Source organism: Babylonia areolata, chromosome 9 (assembly GCF_041734735.1).
Source record: "Babylonia areolata isolate BAREFJ2019XMU chromosome 9, ASM4173473v1, whole genome shotgun sequence".
NCBI lineage: Eukaryota > Metazoa > Mollusca > Gastropoda > Neogastropoda > Buccinidae > Babylonia > Babylonia areolata.
The window spans coordinates 42466529-42479028 of record NC_134884.1 but is presented as its reverse complement, the minus strand read 5'-3'; the positions used below and the strand labels follow the sequence as shown (position 1 = coordinate 42479028).

Sequence of the window (12500 nt, the reverse complement as noted above, 5' to 3'; positions counted from 1 at the left end):
AGTGGCTGTCTTTTTCTCCGTGTGTGCGTGTGTACAGACAACAGTAGAATATGTGGACTGAAGCGATGTGAGAAGATGTTAGTGACACCGTTCATCAGTCATATTTTAATCAGTGTTTATTTCATCAGTCTATTTAGTCTCTATGCTTCATCTTCCTTAATTTTCCTTCAACTGTCGCCAACGGCCATACCACGTTGAAAACACCGGTTCTCGTCCGATCACCGAAGTTAAGCAACGTCGGGCCCGGTTAGTACTTGGATGGGTGACCGCCTGGGAACACCGGGTGCTGTTGGCATTCTTTTTTAGGTCTTTTTTTCCCCAAACTTTCTTTTACTCTCCCGGACTCAGCCCTTTTCTCTTTCTTTTCCTACATTATCTCTCTCCTTCATCTTCCTTTTCTTTTTTCAAGTCATTCATTTCTACCTGCCGTCATTGTCTACATCAGTTAGCTGTTCACTGTCATATCTCACCTGCACATTTTCTTTTCCCCAATTGTTGCTTTTTTCTTTAAATCGACGTACACTGTGCCTTGTGGTCATTGTACAAGCACACTCACTTCATCAATCTTTTTATTAATTAATCCGTTGATTATTTATTCATTTTCATCAGTTATCAATAAAGCCTTTTTCTCTCTCATTGGAATACGAGAACAGTAAGAAAAAGAAATGAAGTTGTTGCATCGTTTGTAGTGGAATTGTTATAAAGAGAGAGAGAGAGAGAGAGAGAGAGAGAGAGAGAGAGAGAGAGAGAGAGAGAGAGAGAGAGAGAGAGAATAACTAGTTCTAAAAGGAGAGGAAATGAAAAGCTGAGGGTGAATTCGAAGACGTATCAAGGAAGGCCAAATTAGATTCTGCGTGGCATGGGTAACCTGACAAACTTCATACTGTCTCTGAAAGAGAAACGTATGATGGAACAGTAATTCAGCAAAGTTCCTCATTTTCTCTTTCAGTTTGCCAGTATACAGTACATATTAGTCACTGAATAATATACAAACTATTGCAGCAGATATATCAGTTGGGTCTAGTGGAATGGGTGTTTGCGTGTCTGTATGAGTAGCTGTCTTTTTCTCCGTGTGTGCGTGTGTACAGACAACAGTAGAATATGTGGACTGAAGTGATGTGAGAAGATGTTAGTGACACCGTTCATCAGTCATATTTTAATCAGTGTTTATTTCATCAGTCTATTTACTTGGGAAATAGGCGATTGCTGCCGTGCGACGTTTGAGTGTAAGCTTGATAGTCCTTCAATTTTTCTGCATTGATGCTAACTCCCGGACTCTGCCATTTCTCTTTCTTTTCCTAGATTTTCTCTCTCATTCATTTTTCTTGGCTTTTTTGTGGTCATTCATTTCTACTGACGTGCCATCACTGTGTAAATCAGCCGGTTACTGAGCTATTGTCGGCATATCTGACTGGAGTGCACAGTTTCTTTTCCTTCTTTCCGGCTTTTTTTCTTTCAAGTCCACGTATGTTGTTCGTTGTGGTCATTATCTATGCACACTCCCTTCGTCAATCTTTTTCCTGTTGATTAATCAATTTATTAATTAGTTTCGTAATAATCAATACTGACTAGTAATAATAATAGTAGGCAGTTCATACAGCGCTGAATCTTGTGCAGAGACAAATCAAAGCGCTTTCACACCAGTCATTCACACGCATGCATAAGTCTAAGACTGGAGAAACTGAAGACAAGGAACTTGGGAGGCCCGGGAGGGAGGCTATCTTGGGAAGAGGTGGGTTTTAAGGCCAGACTTGAAAGAGCTGGGTGTGGAGACCTGACTGTGAAGTGAAAGAAGAAGTTCATTCCAAATAGTGTAATGTCCAGAGACACAGAAAGGACGGCCGCCAACAGTGGAGTGTTTGGATATGTGCATGCGTAAAAAGAGCGGATCGGAAGCCGACCGTATAGAGCGAGGAGGAGTGTAGAGGTGAAGGCAGCCACAGAGATCAGTAGGAAGGGTCGGCAGATTTGCCGTGAAATCACTTCGTATAACATAGAGTGCTGATCTTTCACTTTATTCTGTGTGAGACAGGGAGCCAATGGACATGTTGTCAAGGACAACGCCGAGGTCATCAGTTAACTGTCAAGCCTTTTTCTCTCTCTCCGCAAAACGAGAATATGAAGAATAATGGGGGAGGTGATGGTGGCTAGAGGACAGCAGCACCTCAGGGGGAAAGACTGCTACGAAAGTACGATTATATCGTGTGAAGAGTTATGTCTCTTGGACTTGCTGGGCCACTCGACCTCATGGTTTCGAGAATGTTTGGTCTCTTCGATAGGATGTTTGTCTGTGTGTCTGAATTGCTGATTGTGTGCTTGACTGTTTGTATGTCTGTCAGTCTGACTAGATGTCTGTCTGTCTTTGAAATTTGACTATGGCGGTTTGAGCCGGCGTTTGCAGGGACCGACATGAGAGGGAAAGAAGCGAAGATAAGCTAAACTGTGAGTGCAGAGATTGAAGATTTTGACTTGTTTTATGATCTGATGTGTAAATGCGTCTAGTGGCAATGCAGCATGTACACATTTAGCCACGATAGTAAAAGTGCGAAAAAGAAGAGAAAAAAACAATGACCGCTTCTTCCGTGTATGCTTCATGAACCTTAATTTTCCTTAAATAGTCGCCAACGGCCATACCACGTTGAAAACACCGGTTCTCGTCCGATCACCGAAGTTAAGCAACGTCGGGCCCGGTTAGTACTTGGATGGGTGACCGCCTGGGAACACCGGGTGCTGTTGGCATTCTTTTTTAGGTCTTTTTTTCCCCAAACTTTCTTTTACTCTCCCGGACTCAGCCCTTTTCTCTTTCTTTTCCTACATTCTCTCTCTCCTTCATCTTCCTTTTCTTTTTTCAAGTCATTCATTTCTACCTGCCGTCATTGTGTACATCAGTTAGCTGTTCACTGTCATATCTCACCTGCACATTTTCTTTTCCCCAATTGTTGCTTTTTTCTTTAAATCGACGTACACTGTGCCTTGTGGTCATTGTACACGCACACTCACTTCATCATCAATCTTTTTATTAATTAATCCGTTGATTATTTATTCATTTTCATCAGTTATCAATAAAGCCTTTTTCTCTCTCAGTAGAATATGAGAACAGGAAGAAAAAGAAATGAAGTTGTTGCTTCGTTTGTAGTGGAATTGTTTGAGAGAGAGAGAGAGAGAGAGAGAGAGAGAGAGAGAGAGAGAGAGAGAGAGAGAGAGAGAATAATTCTGAAAGGAGAGGAAATGAAAAGCTGAGGGTGAATTCGAAGTCGTATCAAGGAAGGACAGATTAGATTCTGCGTGGCATGGGTAACCTCACATACTTCATACTGTCTCTGAAAGAGAAACGTATGATGGAACAGTAATTCAGCAAAGTTCCTCATTTTCTCTTTTGCCAGTATAGTACATATTAGTCATTGACTGGTATACAAATGCAGCGGATATATCAGTTGGGTCTAGTGGAATGGGTGTTTGCGTGTCTGTATGAGTGGCTGTCTTTTTCTCCGTGTGTGCGTGTGTACAGACAACAGTAGAATATGTGGACTGAAGCGATGTGAGAAGATGTTAGTGACACCGTTCATCAGTCATATTTTAATCAGTGTTTATTTCATCAGTCTATTTAGTCTCTATGCTTCATCTTCCTTAATTTTCCTTCAACTGTCGCCAACGGCCATACCACGTTGAAAACACCGGTTCTCGTCCGATCACCGAAGTTAAGCAACGTCGGGCCCGGTTAGTACTTGGATGGGTGACCGCCTGGGAACACCAGGTGCTGTTGGCATTCTTTTTTAGGTCTTTTTTTCCCCAAACTTTCTTTTACTCTCCCGGACTCAGCCCTTTTCTCTTTCTTTTCCTACATTATCTCTCTCCTTCATCTTCCTTTTCTTTTTTCAAGTCATTCATTTCTACCTGCCGTCATTGTGTACATCAGTTAGCTGTTCACTGTCATATCTCACCTGCACATTTTCTTTTCATTGTTGCTTTTTTCTTTAAATCGACGTACACTGTGCCTTGTGGTCATTGTACACGCACACTCACTTCATCATCAATCTTTTTTATTAATTAATCCGTTGATTATTTATTCATTTTCATCAGTTATCAATAAAGCCTTTTTCTCTCTCAGTAGAATACGAGAACAGGAAGAAAAAAAAATGAAGTTGTTGCTTCGTTTGTAGTGGAATTGTTTCAGAGAGAGAGAGAGAGAGAGAATAATTCTGAAAGGAGAGGAAATGAAAAGCTGAGGGTGAATTCGAAGACGTATCAAGGAAGGCCAGATTAGATTCTGCGTGGCATGGGTAACCTCACATACTTCATACTGTCTCTGAAAGAGAAACGTATGATGGAACAGTAAATCAGCAAAGTTCCTCATTTTCTCTTTTGCCAGTATAGTACATATTAGTCATTGAATAGTATACAAATGCAGCGGATATATCAGTTGGGTCTAGTGGAATGGGTGTTTGCGTGTCTGTATGAGTGGCTGTCTTTTTCTCCGTGTGTGCGTGTGTACAGACAACAGTAGAATATGTGGACTGAAGCGATGTGAGAAGATGTTAGTAACACCGTTCATCAGTCATATTTTAATCAGTGTTTATTTCATCAGTCTATTTAGTCTCTATGCTTCATCTTCCTTAATTTTCCTTCAACTGTCGCCAACGGCCATACCACGTTGAAAACACCGGTTCTCGTCCGATCACCGAAGTTAAGCAACGTCGGGCCCGGTTAGTACTTGGATGGGTGACCGCCTGGGAACACCGGGTGCTGTTGGCATTTTTAAAATTTTTTTTTTAGGTTGTTTTTTTTCCCCAACTTTCTTTTTCTCTCCCGGACTCAGTCTGCCCTTTTCTCTTTCTTTTCCTACATTCTCTCTCTCCTTCATCTTCCTTTTCTTTTTTCAAGTCATTCATTTCTACCTGCCGTCATTGTGTACATCAGTTAGCTGTTCACTGTCATATCTCACCTGCACATTTTCTTTTCCCCAATTGTTGCTTTTTTCTTTAAATCGACGTACACTGTGCCTTGTGGTCATTGTACACGCACACTCACTTCATCAATCTTTTTATTAATTAATCCGTTGATTATTTATTCATTTTCATCAGTTATCAATAAAGCCTTTTTCTCTCTCAGTGGAATACGAGAACAGTAAGAAAAAGAAATGAAGTTGTTGCTTCGTTTCTAGTGGAATTGTTAGAGAGAGAGAGAGAGAGAGAGAGAGAGAGAGAGAGAGAGAGAGAGAGAGAGAGAGAATAACTAGTTCTGAAAGGAGAGGAAATGAAAAGCTGAGGGTGAATTCGAAGACGTATCAAGGAAGGCCAAATTAGATTCTGCGTGGCATGGGTAACCTGACAAACTTCATACTGTCTCTGAAAGAGAAACGTATGATGGAACAGTAATTCAGTAAAGTTCCTCATTTTCTCTTTCAGTTTGCCAGTATACAGTACATATTAGTCACTGAATAATATACAAACTATTGCAGCAGATATATCAGTTGGGTCTAGTGGAATGGGTGTTTGCGTGTCTGTATGAGTAGCTGTCTTTTTCTCCGTGTGTGCGTGTGTACAGACAACAGTAGAATATGTGGACTGAAGTGATGTGAGAAGATGTTAGTGACACCGTTCATCAGTCATATTTTAATCAGTGTTTATTTCATCAGTCTATTTACTTGGGAAATAGGCGATTGCTGCCGTGCGACGTTTGAGTGTAAGCTTGATAGTCCTTCAATTTTTCTGCATTGATGCTAACTCCCGGACTCTGCCATTTCTCTTTCTTTTCCTAGATTTTCTCTCTCATTCATTTTTCTTGGCTTTTTTGTGGTCATTCATTTCTACTGACGTGCCATCACTGTGTAAATCAGCCGGTTAGCTATTGTCGGCATATCTGACTGGAGTGCACAGTTTCTTTTCCTTCTTTCCGGCTTTTTTTCTTTCAAGTCCATGTATGTTGTTCGTTGTGGTCATTATCTATGCACACTCCCTTCGTCAATCTTTTTCCTGTTGATTAATCAATTTATTAATTAGTTTCGTAATAATCAATACTGACTAGTAATAATAATAGTAGGCAGTTCATACAGCGCTGAATCTTGTGCAGAGACAAATCAAAGCGCTTTCACACCAGTCATTCACTGGCACGCATGCATAAGTCTAAGACTGGAGAAACTGAAGACAAGGAACTTGGGAGGCCCGGGAGGGAGGCTATCTTGGGAAGAGGTGGGTTTTAAGGCCAGACTTGAAAGAGCTGGGTGTGGAGACCTGATGAAGTGAACTGAGAGGAAGTTCATTCCAAATAGTGTAATGTCCAGAGACACAGAAAGGACGGCCGCCAACAGTGGAGTGTTTGGATATGTGTATGCGTAAAAAGAGCGGATCGGAAGCCGACCGTATAGAGCGAGAAGGAGTGTAGAGGTGAAGGCAGCCACAGAGATCAGTAGGAAGGGTCGGCAGATTTGTGAAAACACTTCGCATAACATAGAGTGCTGATCTTTCACTTTATTCTGTGTGAGACAGGAGCCAATGGACATGTTGTCAAGGACAACGCCGAGGTCATCAGTTAACTGCCAAGCCTTTTTCTCTCTCTCAGCAAAACGAGAATATGAAGAATAATGGGGGAGGTGATGGTGGCTGGAGGACAGCAGCACCTCAGGGGGAAAGACTGCTACGAAAGTACGATGATATCGTGTGAAGAGTTATGTCTCTTGGACTTGCTGGGCCACTCGACCTCATGGTTTCGAGAATGTTTGGTCTCTTCGATAGGATGTTTGTCTGAGTGCTGTCTGAATTGCTGACTGTGTGCTTGACTGTTTGTATGTCTGTCAGTCTGACTAGATGTCTGTCTGTCTTTGAAATTTGACTATGGCGGTTTGAGCCGGCGTTTGCAGGGACCGACATGAGAGGGAAAGAAACGAAGATAAGCTAAACTGTGAGTGCAGAGAATGGTGAAGATTTTGACTTGTTTTATGATCTGATGTGTAAATGCGTCTAGTGGCACTGGAGCATGTACACATTTAGCCACGATAGCAAAAGTGCGAAAAAGAAGAGAAAAAAACAATGACCGCTTCTTCCGTGTATGCTTCATGAGCCTTAATTTTCCTTCAACTGTCGCCAACGGCCATACCACGTTGAAAACACCGGTTCTCGTCCGATCACCGAAGTTAAGCAACGTCGGGCCCGGTTAGTACTTGGATGGGTGACCGCCTGGGAACACCGGGTGCTGTTGGCATTCTTTTTTAGGTCTTTTTTTTCCCCAAACTTTCTTTTACTCTCCCGGACTCAGCCCTTTTCTCTTTCTTTTCCTACATTATCTCTCTCCTTCATCTTCCTTTTCTTTTTTCAAGTCATTCATTTCTACCTGCCGTCATTGTGTACATCAGTTAGCTGTTCACTGTCATATCTCACCTGCACATTTTCTTTTCCTTGTTGCTTTTTTCTTTAAATCGACGTACACTGTGCCTTGTGGTCATTGTACACGCACACTCACTTCATCATCAATCTTTTTTATTAATTAATCCGTTGATTATTTATTCATTTTCATCAGTTATCAATAAAGCCTTTTTCTCTCTCAGTAGAATACGAGAACAGGAAGAAAAAGAAATGAAGTTGTTGCTTTGTTTGTAGTGGAATTGTTTCAGAGAGAGAGAGAGAGAGAGAGAGAGAGAGAATAATTCTGAAAGGAGAGGAAATGAAAAGCTGAGGGTGAATTCGAAGACGTATCAAGGAAGGCCAGATTAGATTCTGCGTGGCATGGGTAACCTCACATACTTCATACTGTCTCTGAAAGAGAAACGTATTATGAAACAGTAAATCAGCAAAGTTCCTCATTTTCTCTTTTGCCAGTATAGTACATATTAGTCATTGAATAGTATACAAATGCAGCGGATATATCAGTTGGGTCTAGTGGAATGGGTGTTTGCGTGTCTGTATGAGTGGCTGTCTTTTTCTCCGTGTGTGCGTGTGTACAGACAACAGTAGAATATGTGGACTGAAGCGATGTGAGAAGATGTTAGTGACACCGTTCATCAGTCATATTTTAATCAGTGTTTATTTCATCAGTCTATTTAGTCTCTATGCTTCATCTTCCTTAATTTTCCTTCAACTGTCGCCAACGGCCATACCACGTTGAAAACACCGGTTCTCGTCCGATCACCGAAGTTAAGCAACGTCGGGCCCGGTTAGTACTTGGATGGGTGACCGCCTGGGAACACCGGGTGCTGTTGGCATTTTTTTTTTTTTTTTTAGGTTGTTTTTTTTCCCCAACTTTCTTTTTCTCTCCCGGACTCAGTCTGCCCTTTTCTCTTTCTTTTCCTACATTCTCTCTCTCCTTCATCTTCCTTTTCTTTTTTCAAGTCATTCATTTCTACCTGCCGTCATTGTGTACATCAGTTAGCTGTTCACTGTCATATCTCACCTGCACGTTTTCTTTTCCCCAATTGTTGCTTTTTTCTTTAAATCGACGTACACTGTGCCTTGTGGTCATTGTACACGCACACTCACTTCATCATCAATCTTTTTATTAATTAATCCGTTGATTATTTATTCATTTTCATCAGTTATCAATAAAGCCTTTTTCTCTCTCAGTAGAATACGAGAACAGGAAGAAAAAGAAATGAAGTTGTTGCTTCGTTTGTAGTGGAATTGTTTCAGAGAGAGAGAGAGAGAGAGAGAGAGAGAATAATTCTGAAAGGAGAGGAAATGAAAAGCTGAGGGTGAATTCGAAGACGTATCAAGGAAGGACAGATTAGATTCTGCGTGGCATGGGTAACCTCACATACTTCATACTGTCTCTGAAAGAGAAACGTATGATGGAACAGTAAATCAGCAAAGTTCCTCATTTTCTCTTTTGCCATTATAGTACATATTAGTCATTGAATAGTATACAAATGCAGCGGATATATCAGTTGGGTCTAGTGGAATGGGTGTTTGCGTGTCTGTATGAGTGGCTGTCTTTTTCTCCGTGTGTGCGTGTGTACAGACAACAGTAGAATATGTGGACTGAAGCGATGTGAGAAGATGTTAGTAACACCGTTCATCAGTCATATTTTAATCAGTGTTTATTTCATCAGTCTATTTAGTCTCTATGCTTCATCTTCCTTAATTTTCCTTCAACTGTCGCCAACGGCCATACCACGTTGAAAACACCGGTTCTCGTCCGATCACCGAAGTTAAGCAACGTCGGGCCCGGTTAGTACTTGGATGGGTGACCGCCTGGGAACACCGGGTGCTGTTGGCATTCTTTTTTAGGTCTTTTTTTCCCCAAACTTTCTTTTACTCTCCCGGACTCAGCCCTTTTCTCTTTCTTTTCCTACATTCTCTCTCTCCTTCATCTTCCTTTTCTTTTTTCAAGTCATTCATTTCTACCTGCCGTCATTGTGTACATCAGTTAGCTGTTCACTGTCATATCTCACCTGCACATTTTCTTTTCCCCAATTGTTGCTTTTTTCTTTAAATCGACGTACACTGTGCCTTGTGGTCATTGTACACGCACACTCACTTCATCATCAATCTTTTTTATTAATTAATCCGTTGATTATTTATTCATTTTCATCAGTTATCAATAAAGCCTTTTTCTCTCTCAGTAGAATACGAGAACAGGAAGAAAAAGAAATTAAGTTGTTGCTTCGTTTCTAGTGGAATTTATATAAAGAGAGAGAGAGAGAGAGAGAGAGAGAGAGAGAGAATAATTCTGAAAGGAGAGGAAATGAAACGCTGAGGGTGAATTCGGTTTGAGCCGGCGTTAGCAGGGGCCGACATGAGAGGGAAAGAAACAAAGATAAGCTAAACTGTGAGTGCAGAGATTAGTGAAGATTTTGACAACTTGTGTTATGATCTGATTTGTAAATGTGTATAGTGGCACTGCAGCATCTACTAATTTAGCCGCGATAGTAAAAGTGGGAAAAAGTAGAGAAAAAAAATGACCGCTTCTTCAGTGTATGCTTCATGATCCTTAATTTTCCTTCAACTATCGCCAACGGCCATACCACATTGAAAACACCGGTTCTCGTCCGATCACCGAAGTTAAGCAACGTCGGGCCCGGTTACTACTTGGATGGGTGACCGCCTGGGAACACCGGGTGCTGTTGGCATTTTTTTTTTTCTTCTCCCCAACTTTCTTTTTCTCTCCCGGACTCAGTCTGCCCTTTTCTCTTTCTTTTCCTACATTATCTCTCTTCTTCATCTTCCTTTTCTTTTTTCAAGTCATTCATTTCTACCTGCCGTCATTGTGTACATCAGTTAGCTGTTCACTGTCATATCTCACCTGCACATTTTCTTTTCCTTGTTGCTTTTTTCTTTAAATCGACGTACACTGTGCCTTGTGGTCATTGTACACGCACACTCACTTCATCAATCTTTTTAGTAATTAATCCGTTGATTATTTATTCATTTTCATCAGTTATCCGTGAATAAAGCCTTTTTCTATCTCAGTGGAATACTGACGAGAACAGTAAGAAAAAGAAATGAAGTTGTTGCTTCGTTTGTAGTTAAATTGTTATAAAGAGATGGAGAGAGAGAGAGAGAGAGAGAGAGAGAGAGAGAGAGAATAATTCTGAAAGGAGAGGAAATAAAAGCTGAGGGTGAATTCGAAAACGTATCAAGGAAGACCAAATTAGATTCTGCGTGGCATGGGTAACCTGACACACTTCACACTGTCTAAGAGAAACGTATGATGGAACAGTAATTGAGCAAAGTTCCTCATTTTCTCTTTCAGTTTGCCAGTATACAGTACATATTAGTCACTGAATAATATACAAACTATTGCAGCAGATATATCAGTTGGGTCTAGTGGAATGGGTGTTTGCGTGTCTGTATGAGTAGCTGTCTTTTTCTCCGTGTGTGCGTGTGTACAGACAACAGTAGAATATGTGGACTGAAGTGATGTGAGAAGATGTTAGTGACACCGTTCATCAGTCATATTTTAATCAGTGTTTATTTCATCAGTCTATTTACTTGGGAAATACGCGATACCAAAGCAGGTTACATTGCGTGCGTGCGTGCGTGCGTGCGTGCGTGCGTGCGTGCGTGCGTGCGTGCGTGCGAACTGTTCGAATGTACTGTTTACTGGATTAGTAAATTAATGTTTTTGTGCCATGGATAAGGACGTGACTTTATAGTTTCCTATCCATGGACTGTGAGAGCATGGTTTCACCAAAGAATATTTTGAGTATGCGTGCACACGAGACACAGAAAAAGAGAACTTTCTTTCAATCAAAAATATGAATGTTTGTTGATATATAATTGACTGGCTTCAGTATTTCTTTGTGAACTCGGATCATTGCTTCATTACTTTTCTTTAGATGTACTTGAAACATTAATGCGGAACTGCTTCAGAGTTGTGTGTTTCAGGTCAGTCGTACCCGTATGTGATATCTGAATAACCTTTGCACCTGTTTGTGTATGTCTCTGCTTAATGATGGGGTATATGATGGTGAAGTATTCTGACGCTTTTGTCAGTAATTTCAAGAAAGTGTTGTCCTAGCGTTCTGTATATTCCGGCAAAACTAAAATCGATATGTCTCCCTGGATATGTATGTAACCTACACTTGATTTAAAAACGGAACATGACTGCGCTTTTGTGTGCTTTGTGTGTGTGTGCTTTGTGTGTGCCAGTGTGTGTGTGTGTGTGTGTGTGTGTGTGTGTAGTGTGTGTGTGTGCCGTGTGTGTGTGCAGTGTGTGTGTGTAGTGTGTAGTGTGTGTGTAGTGTGTGTGTGTGTGTAGTGTGTGTGTGTGTGTGTGTGTGTGTGCCGTGTGTGTGCCGTGTGTGTGTGTGTGTGTGTGTGTGTGTGTGTGTGTGTGTGTGTGTGCACTATTTCTGAGTATTCATTACAGAAACCGGCAAACACGGAGATATCTTCGTTTTGTTTCTTTGAAATAATGTCTGACAAACAAACCACAGTTCAAACTAATCAAATCACTCTTCCATGTACACCGCTACTCTCGCATTTCTCTACCCCCCCACCCGTCCCGGTCAATCAGAAATGTCGATGACGCCAGAGTGTGCCAAACGTCCTCTGGCGGACGATCCGTCAAGTGGAGCGACAAGGGGGACATCACTCGTATCCCCTCCCTGAAGGCAAAGTGAAGGCCCTTGCGCTTCACAGCCCACGTCTCTACCGAAATAAGCCACAGACCTAGCGAACTGTTAACTCTTACATGTCTGTGATCAACCACCACCACCTCCCTGACTGCATTGCGGGTGATGAATGGTGGTTCGGGAATAGTTAAGGTCTGGCGTTCACACCATACCGTCTGTCCGCCCGTCTCTCCTGATGGATTGACCAAGATGGTGACGGGTTACGTACCTTGCTCATGACGTACAGACTGATCTTCAAACCCAGCCCTCCTCCAATCTCCCGCCCCACTCCCACCCACCCCCGCCCAACTCTTTTGAACGCCATCTCCAGACTGACATTCACAACTCCATCTCCCAAAACAAGGAAACCTTCAGATCCCAGCACTGAGCAACTTGACAGATGTCCAGGAGCCAGTTGCATTGCTTGGTTCTAACTTTTTGACAGTTACACGTGACT

General features: G+C 41.7%; 8 non-coding genes across 8 annotated transcripts; all 8 read left to right on the top strand.

The window, feature by feature from the left end:
- Positions 1–176: 176 nt before the first annotated feature.
- LOC143286219 (5S ribosomal RNA) lies at positions 177–295 on the top strand. The gene has a single exon (XR_013055781.1). It is a non-coding gene; the product is annotated as a 5S ribosomal RNA (ribosomal RNA).
- Positions 296–2620: 2325 nt separating this feature from the next.
- LOC143286217 (5S ribosomal RNA) lies at positions 2621–2739 on the top strand. Its single transcript, XR_013055779.1, has one exon. It is a non-coding gene; the product is annotated as a 5S ribosomal RNA (ribosomal RNA).
- Positions 2740–3647: 908 nt separating this feature from the next.
- On the top strand, positions 3648–3766 carry LOC143286196 (5S ribosomal RNA). Its single transcript, XR_013055762.1, has one exon. It is a non-coding gene; the product is annotated as a 5S ribosomal RNA (ribosomal RNA).
- An 867-nt stretch (positions 3767–4633) lies between these two features.
- LOC143286216 (5S ribosomal RNA) lies at positions 4634–4752 on the top strand. Its single transcript, XR_013055778.1, has one exon. It is a non-coding gene; the product is annotated as a 5S ribosomal RNA (ribosomal RNA).
- A 2326-nt stretch (positions 4753–7078) lies between these two features.
- LOC143286215 (5S ribosomal RNA) lies at positions 7079–7197 on the top strand. Its single transcript, XR_013055777.1, has one exon. It is a non-coding gene; the product is annotated as a 5S ribosomal RNA (ribosomal RNA).
- An 878-nt stretch (positions 7198–8075) lies between these two features.
- LOC143286213 (5S ribosomal RNA) lies at positions 8076–8194 on the top strand. Its single transcript, XR_013055776.1, has one exon. It is a non-coding gene; the product is annotated as a 5S ribosomal RNA (ribosomal RNA).
- An 891-nt stretch (positions 8195–9085) lies between these two features.
- LOC143286212 (5S ribosomal RNA) lies at positions 9086–9204 on the top strand. The gene has a single exon (XR_013055775.1). It is a non-coding gene; the product is annotated as a 5S ribosomal RNA (ribosomal RNA).
- Positions 9205–9938: 734 nt separating this feature from the next.
- On the top strand, positions 9939–10057 carry LOC143286244 (5S ribosomal RNA). Its single transcript, XR_013055806.1, has one exon. It is a non-coding gene; the product is annotated as a 5S ribosomal RNA (ribosomal RNA).
- The last annotated feature ends 2443 nt before the right edge of the window (positions 10058–12500 follow it).